The following is an 8,070-nucleotide window of genomic DNA, read 5'->3' as shown; positions in this document are numbered from 1 at the left end:
CTGGTTTCTACCCCTTTGATCTTGTTGCTTTCCTGATCTCTTCCGGCCCCCTCAACCTTTGAGTCATCCTCTGCTGGACTCTCTCCAGTTTGTCCACATCTTTTCTGTAGTGCGGTGCCCAAAACAACGCAGTACTCCAGATGTAGCTGCACCAATGCAGAATAGAGGGGAATAATTATTTTGCTTGACCTGATGGCAACACGCCTACCAATGCAGCCCAGTATGGTGTTAGCCTTCTTGGCAACAGGGGCACACTCCTGGCTCATATTCAGCTTATTATCCACTGTAACCCCCAGGTCCTTTTTTGCAGAGCTGTTTGCCTGTACTGGTGCATGGGATTGTTCCATCTTAAGTGCAGGATTTTGCACTTGACTTTGTTGAACTTCATGAGTTTTTTTGGGGGTGCAATCCTCCAATTTGTCTAGGTCACTCGGAATCCTAGGTCTACCCTTTAGCGCATGTACTTCTCTCCCCAGCTTGGTGTCATCTGCAAACTTGCTGAGGGTGCACTCTGCGCTATCTTTCAGGTCTTTGATACAGACATTGAACAACACTGGTCCCAGGACCAATCCCTAGGGCACTCCACTTGATACCAGCTGACAACTAGATGCCGAACTATTGATTACCACTCTCTAAGCCCGATGCTCCATCCAGTTTTCTATCCACCTTATAGTCCATTCATCCAGCCCACACTTCCTTAGCACGCCTGCAAAAATGCTGTGGGAGACCATGTCAAAAGCCTTGCTAAAATCAAAGTACCCCACATCCACCAGTCTCCCCACATCCACAGAACCAGTCACCTTGTCATAGAAGGCAATCAGGTTGGTCAGGGATGACTTGCCCCTAGTGAATCCATGCTGACTGTTCCTAATCACCTTCTTATCCTCCAAGTGTTAAGAAATGGATTCCTTGAGGATCCGCTCCATGATTTTTCCAGGGTGTGAGGTGAGGCTGAGTGGTCTATAGTTTCCTGGATCCTCTTTCTTCCCTTTCTTAAATATGGGCACTATGTTTGCCCTTTTCCAATCATCCGGGGCCTCTCCTGATCACTATAAGTTTTCAAAGATGATAGCCAATGGCTCTGCAATCACATCAGCCAACTCCTTCAGCACCCTCTGATGCATTCCATCTGGCCCCATGGATTTGTACGTGTCCAGCTTTTGTAAGTAGTTCCCAACCTGTTCTTTCACCACTGCGGGCTGCTCACCTCCTCCCCAAACTGTGCTGCCCAGTGCAGTAGTCTGGGAGTTGGCCTCGCCTGTAAAGACCGAGGCAAAAAAGGCATTGAGCACTTCAGCCTTTTCTGCATTCTCTGTCACAAGGTTGCCTCCCCCATTCAGTAAGGGACCTACATTTTACCTGATCCTCCTCTTGCTAATGACATACTTGTAGAAAAGCCCTGTCAACCTTTGAGTCATCCTCTGCTCAAGAAGGGGTACTTCTTGTTACCCTTCACATCCCTTGCTAGCTGCAACTCCAATTGTGCTTTGGCCTTGCTGCAAGCCCAAGCAGTGCTTTTATATTCTTCCCTAATTATTTGTCCAAGTTTCCACTTCTTAAAAGCTTCCTATTTATGATTTAGTTTACTGAAGAGTTCCCTGCCAAGCCAAGCTGGTCTTCTGCCATACTTGCTAGCCTTCGTGTACATCAGGATGGTTTGTTCCTGCACCCTCAGTAAGGCTTCTTTAAAATACAGCCAGGTCTCCTGAACTCCTCTCTCCCTCAGACTGCCTTCCTAGGCAATCCTGCCCATGAGTTCCTTGAGCAAGTTGAAGTCTACTTTTCTGAAGTCCAGAGTCTTTACTCTGCTGGTCTTCATCCTTCCTTTTCTCAGGATCCTGAGCTCAGTCATCTCATGGTCACTGCTGCCCAAGTTGCCATACACTACTACAGTCCTCACCAATTCTTCCTGGTTTGTGAGCAGGAAGTCAAGAAGAGCATAGCCCCTAGTTAGTGGATCCAGGACTTGTACCCGTAATTTGTCCTCAGTACTCTCCAAAAACTTCCTGGATTGCCTGCACACTGTTGTATTGCCCTCCCAGCAGATGTCAGGGTGATTGAAGTCCCCCATGAGAACCAGGGCCTGTGATTGGGAAACTTCTGCTAGCTACTTGAAGAAAGCGTCATGCATCACTTTTCCCTGGTCTGGTGGTCTATAGCAGACCCCCACCACAACATCACCCATGTTGCTGTCCCCTCTGACCCTGGGGTGAAATCTCATGCAAGGCTATACTGAAGGCCAAGAATTTGTTTGCTCTTCTTTCCTAGCTTCTGTACAGTTTAGATCCCCAGAAGTGTACCAGATGCCACCATGACTATACTTCAATGATCTGTACTACTGTTAATCATGGCTATCTTGATTTGGAGATGAATATAAATAGATGAATTTATTTTGGAAATAAACATCAATTTAATCTTCAAGCTCTGGCTCTGAGTTAGAACATCCATATCAGGAGTAGCATAAATAAATGTCATCTCCAAAGGAATTTAGACAGCTTTAGTGATAAGGAAAGTCCTTAGAATCCTCAGTCCATAGACTGTGTAGGGGAAGAGTAAAATCTAAGGGACATCTAAGGATACTGATAACATCATTAGTTTGGGAAGGCAAGCTTCACTCAAATAACTGTCTGTGACTTGTTCAAAAATTAATCTCTTGAATCTGATAAACTATTAAGCACCCCCTAAGTTAACCTTTTCTTTTAATGAAAAAGTTATTGCAAAGGTTGTGGCAAAGTGAACTGGGGGTCACCAGAACAGTGGAGCTGAACATGAGGCCCATGGGCCAGGTCCAGCCTGCTGAGCTGTCTTCTGGCCCACAGGTCTGGAAATCTGGCAACACAGGAGTAATGTCAGCATTGATTATGACATCCAGCTGTCAAATTTCCAGACTTGAAGGGAGTCCAGTGGGCCAGATAATGTGGCCCTGCATGCTAGATTGCACTGGAGCATGGTGGGGACGCCACATGGCTGGATCCAGGTGCACAGGGTCAGATAAGTGTGCAACTGGATCTGGTATACAGGTTAGGCTAGCATATGGGATTGCACTTGTGGATCGACACTGTGCAAGATCCAGATCATGGACCCAGCCCATACCACTTATTCAGCTTGTGGAGCTGGGAGGTTGGGCATGGCTGATCTAGAATCTTCTGCCTTCTGTGACCTTTACATCTCATTTTATGCTACATATATCTTAGAGGCTACACATGACTCATTGGTCAATGCACTCCTTTTCAATGATAGAGAAAAAGATGTGTCCATTATTCATTCTTTTAAATGCCTCAGCAACCTTTGTTACCATTTTTCTGCTTATGGACACTATTAGGCATAAACAGAATCAAGTTTATGTGAGGTCTAGTGAGGTTCAATATTCTTTCTTTTGCACGAATCAAAAGGCGGTCACTTCTTCTGTTCCAGCAGAACATGAACTATTCCAGCCTTATTCTAAGGACTCCATGATCAATATCACTTTTGTTGCATTCAGGAGCTAATATATGGCTGGGGTATATCACTAAGGTAACAGTAGTAAAAAGGCCAGTGTCTCACATCTGAAGCATTGCTCATTTAGCAGGCTTGAATACTTTGCTGAGCTCATTAAAACAGACATTGAGGATAATTCATTCTAGCTCCATCAATTATAGGATTTTAAATCAATTTGGCATTCAAGACCAATGTAGATGTTGATTCACATTAACTTTTACTGAAAGATTTTTGTAATTTGGGTATATCTATATTCAACACTTCATGCTGCCTTTGGCATTTTCCATTCTGAAGATTATTTTTTCCTTCAAATTTAATAAATCAGACATCTTTTCTCTTTTGAGTAAAAGCAACTCCAGATGTCTTCTTGAGGAAAATTTAAAACGATTTTACATAATTACTAATTTTTAACACAGTACATTAGAAATGTAAAACTCTTTTGCCTTAAGAATAAAGTATTTGATATAACTTTCCACTATGTCATTACACATTTAGGGCCTAGTGTGGCTCTCTTTGAAGTCAGAGAAAGTTTTGCCATTGACTTTAATGGGAAGAGGAGGCAGCCCTACATCATAAAGCAAAGTTCATGTAAGTTCATTTAATTGTATGAAGCAATTTATCACTCTTCTAGACTCCATAAGTCATGAATATTCAAGAAAGAATTCATGAAATCTTCATTAGGAGTGAAGATTTGATCTGACATTCCCTTTGTGTCAAGCAACCATGTAAACTGGAATTTTCAAAGAGCCATGGAAGGATTTGCTGATGTCCTTAGGCCAACACGGCTACAACCTATACCCATGGAAGGATTTAGATATGTGACTTAAATCTTTATGAATGACCCAGCCTAAGGAAAGCCAGGAGATTTGTGAATCCATTTGTTTATAGGGCTCCAAAACTTCATGCTGTTTGGAATACTATATAGGAGTGGTAGACATATTTAAAAACTAATTTCCAGATGACAAATCATATTTGAGATGTCTCTATCACTGTATTCACTCATCTACTTCGTGGATCCTTTTCAGGCCAGTCCTCTTACCCCAAACTACAGAAGCTTCATAATTGCTTTTGGTTGCCCTGGATACTTTTGCTCATAATGATCATTTAGACAGATGATGACAGAAGACATGTATGTTTGACCGCCACCCCACTACAACAGTTGCAGGACAGTTTAAGATAATAGCTTTTATTGTAGGCTTTTTTGTTTGTTTTTGTTTCTGCTACTTAAGTAAACTCCTGAGTAGGAGGAGGATAGAGGAGAGGAGAGATAGGTTATGTTCATCCTATATTTTCACATGTAGACTAATACAGAGCCAAAATAACACAGCTGAGGATTTATTTTATTTTTATTTATTTATTTTGGCATACTCTTTCCCTGAAAACAATTAAGAAAAATCCAGTTAGTACAAAATGGTCTTAATGGTGCCATTAGAAACATTAGTTTCTAGGATCTTTGCTCTACATATGACTACTTGTAAAAAAGCATTCTGAACCAATAGCTATTGCAGTTCTCCTTTATATTTGTTAAATAAAGCGACCTTAGAGAACAGTAGAGCTGTAGGGTCCTAACTTTCAGCGTACATACTGTTTTAGGATAATATTCTTGCATTATGTAATGTTCAGACTTAACATATTTTAAAAATACATACATAAATTAAATGTTAACTTTTTAAGTTAATAAATTTCTAAAACACCCTAATTTTTAAAATGGTATTTGCTAGCGATTCTATATTGTTATGAGCACAAAGAAGCTATTTCTGAATTTAAAAAATCATGTGAATTATGATCACCCCCTGCTCATAACGAATATACAAGCAATCTAGATAAAGAGCAAAAGAGTACAGAAGGCACCAAAATACATTAGATTCGAATCTCAAAGGGTAGAAAATCTGAAAGCCGATGACAGAAATACAAAAAATGAGAAGCAAAAAGGATAGGAATAAAGTCAATGGCTAAACTTTTTCAACATTTATAATTCTAGAAGCTTGCATATCAGTCTGAGGTAGCTTCTATCCCTTTTCTGAGATACTGATTCATTCATTCTCAGCCCCTTAAGAATGCAGTCCCAAGTCAAGGAAGTTGGGACCAGGCTGACAACAGGATGTCTATTCATTGGCATTCTTTTGAGTTCATGTGAGAGTATGGGACACTCCAAAGTATCCTTTTCACTGTTGCAGCTTTGTGGGTGTGTACAGTCTCACTCCCTTTCTTCTGTGGCCTGAGTGGAAATTAAGAAAGTCATGGCACCCTGATATTTGCCAGTACCCCTAACCAGCATAGCCTGGCCTTCAAGATTTCTTCTGAGTTTGGTGATACATGGTCATGTCCTGTGACTGTCATTTGCAATCCCCTTTTCTAATTTTTAAGTTGATGCTGCTTATTTGCTGAGGGACTTTCTGTTCTGCTCTTGCTTCTACTAGCAAACACCTTGGGACAAAACTGGAAAAGTATCTGCTGTGAGTTTTTCACCTTTCTCAGAGCATGCAAGAGTTCAGGTCTAAAGGAAAGAAGAACCTTTATTATATTGAATTATTTCAATATTTTCATGTGTCCTGTGCTGTTTGGTAAGTCAGCAGGGGATTAGAAGCCTTTACATTTATAGGCAAAAGTCAGATGGTATTTCCCACTTGTTCCTTCTCTGTATTGCAGGGTGGAGGGATAAAGTTAAATATCTAATGCAGAAAGAGACACTAAGAATCTCATCTCTAACTTGAGGAATGGGTATGAGGATTAAGGGGCCACTTAAGATTTTTTTCTCAGCTTGATTAGGAAAGAGTTGATTAGCGCAACCTCCCTCTAATGATTTCAATTTTCCTTTGTGACAGTCTGATGTAGAAATGTGTTGTACTTGCTCAAATCAATCGTTTTTGAATTCCTAGTTCCATTTGTGCTATTATAATGATAGCCCTGTTTTAACCTTATTCACGTACTATCTTATTTTTCTTTGGATTGACTCATTCTTCATTGTACAAGCATTTAAGGATTTTTTGATTGAAGCATTTAAGGAAATTCTGAATGATGCTGAACATCATTTAGCTTTTTTATATTGAGATAAGATTTTCAAGGGTCTAGTCATATTATGTGCTTCAGTTTTTTATTCCCTACTTGACATTTCTTACAAGGGCTTAAATTTCAGGAAGTGCTTAAATCCTACCCTCTGAAAAATGAGGGCCCTATAAGGTGGTTCAGCAGTGTACACTTTTTTATAGTACATACATGTATATATATCATACTATGTAATATTCGATGTGATATGATAATATAACAAAACATCCAACAGCAGCAGCCACATTCTTAAATTTTATCGCACACTTTATTTTTGTGTGACCTACAAGTGGGAGAGACCCCAAAACATTGCCATGAAATCTTTTATGAAGTCTCAAACAATAATCCTAGTAACACCTAAGAAATACCACGCCTTCCCATTAGCTCCTTCAAGCTTCTGTACTCAGAATAAAGAAAATAAATAAGAATATGCATACAGCAGTACTGTATTAAGTAATGCACATTGCTAATAATATTATCTCTTAAACTGTTTTCTTAATTCTAATTTTTATAAAATGGCACATGGGACTGAACCTTGCTTTTTCCATAGAAGAGTTGCTAATAAGAGACAAACAATCAGGGATTTATTCCCACTGGGTTTTAAGACTTGCTTCTGCTTGGCTGAAGAATTAAAAAAAAATAATGTTGTGCATGTTACGTAACTAGGGCAAATGTGGCTGAACAATGGAAATATGAAGTGTACCTCAGTGCAAGCACATCCAGTATGTATTTTGGATTTATAGTCAGGTGTCTGAATCAATGTAGGATTTTACATTTCTTTAATTTCTCTCATCAACAGCTGCAGTAATAAATAAAGGGTGGGTGATAACAGTGATGGAATGGCAAAAGACAACAGAAAAAATGGCTCCAGTTTTGTCACTGAGAGTTCTGGCGCTCCAGTTTTGCCACTGCCATCTGGACATAGGAGATGTTTTTCCTTCATGCTTTGACCTTGAGTCACTGCCAGTTCTGCAGATAGAGAAGCAGTTCTGCAGCATTACATGACTGGCTAACAGACATGTGCAGTGTCATAATCAGCCTTTCTGTTAAAACGTGCATCATGTGGCAATTCACATTTTTGTGAATTTAACACCACCCTGCTCCAAAGGCAGCAGTATCATAGATTCATAGATTTCTAGAGTCGGAAGGGACCTGGTAGATCATTGGGTCCGAGGGTCCAACACCCTGCCCCAGGCAGGAAAGATCACTGGGGTTAGGTAACCCCAGTCAGATGCCTGTCTAATCTCCTCTCGAAAACCTCCAGGGTAGGGGAAAGCACCACCTCCCTTGGAAGCCCATTCCATATTTTGGCAACCCTTACCATAAAGAATTTCTTCCTTATGTCCAATCTAAATCTGTTCTTCAGTTTATGGCCATTATTTTTGGTAACCCCAAGGGGCGCCCTGGTAAACAGAGTGTCCCCTATTCCCTGCTGTCCCCCACAATGAGTTTGTAGGCAGCCACAAGATCGCCTCTCAGCCTTCTCTTGCAGAGGCTGAAGAGATTCAGATCCCTCAGTCTGTCTTCATAGTTTCATAGTTTCTAGGG

The sequence above is a fragment of the Gavialis gangeticus genome, unplaced genomic scaffold, assembly GCF_001723915.1.
Source record: "Gavialis gangeticus isolate Ggan-Ray unplaced genomic scaffold, GavGan_comp1, whole genome shotgun sequence".
NCBI classification, from domain to species: domain Eukaryota; kingdom Metazoa; phylum Chordata; order Crocodylia; family Gavialidae; genus Gavialis; species Gavialis gangeticus.
Note: the sequence above shows the minus strand (reverse complement) of the source record.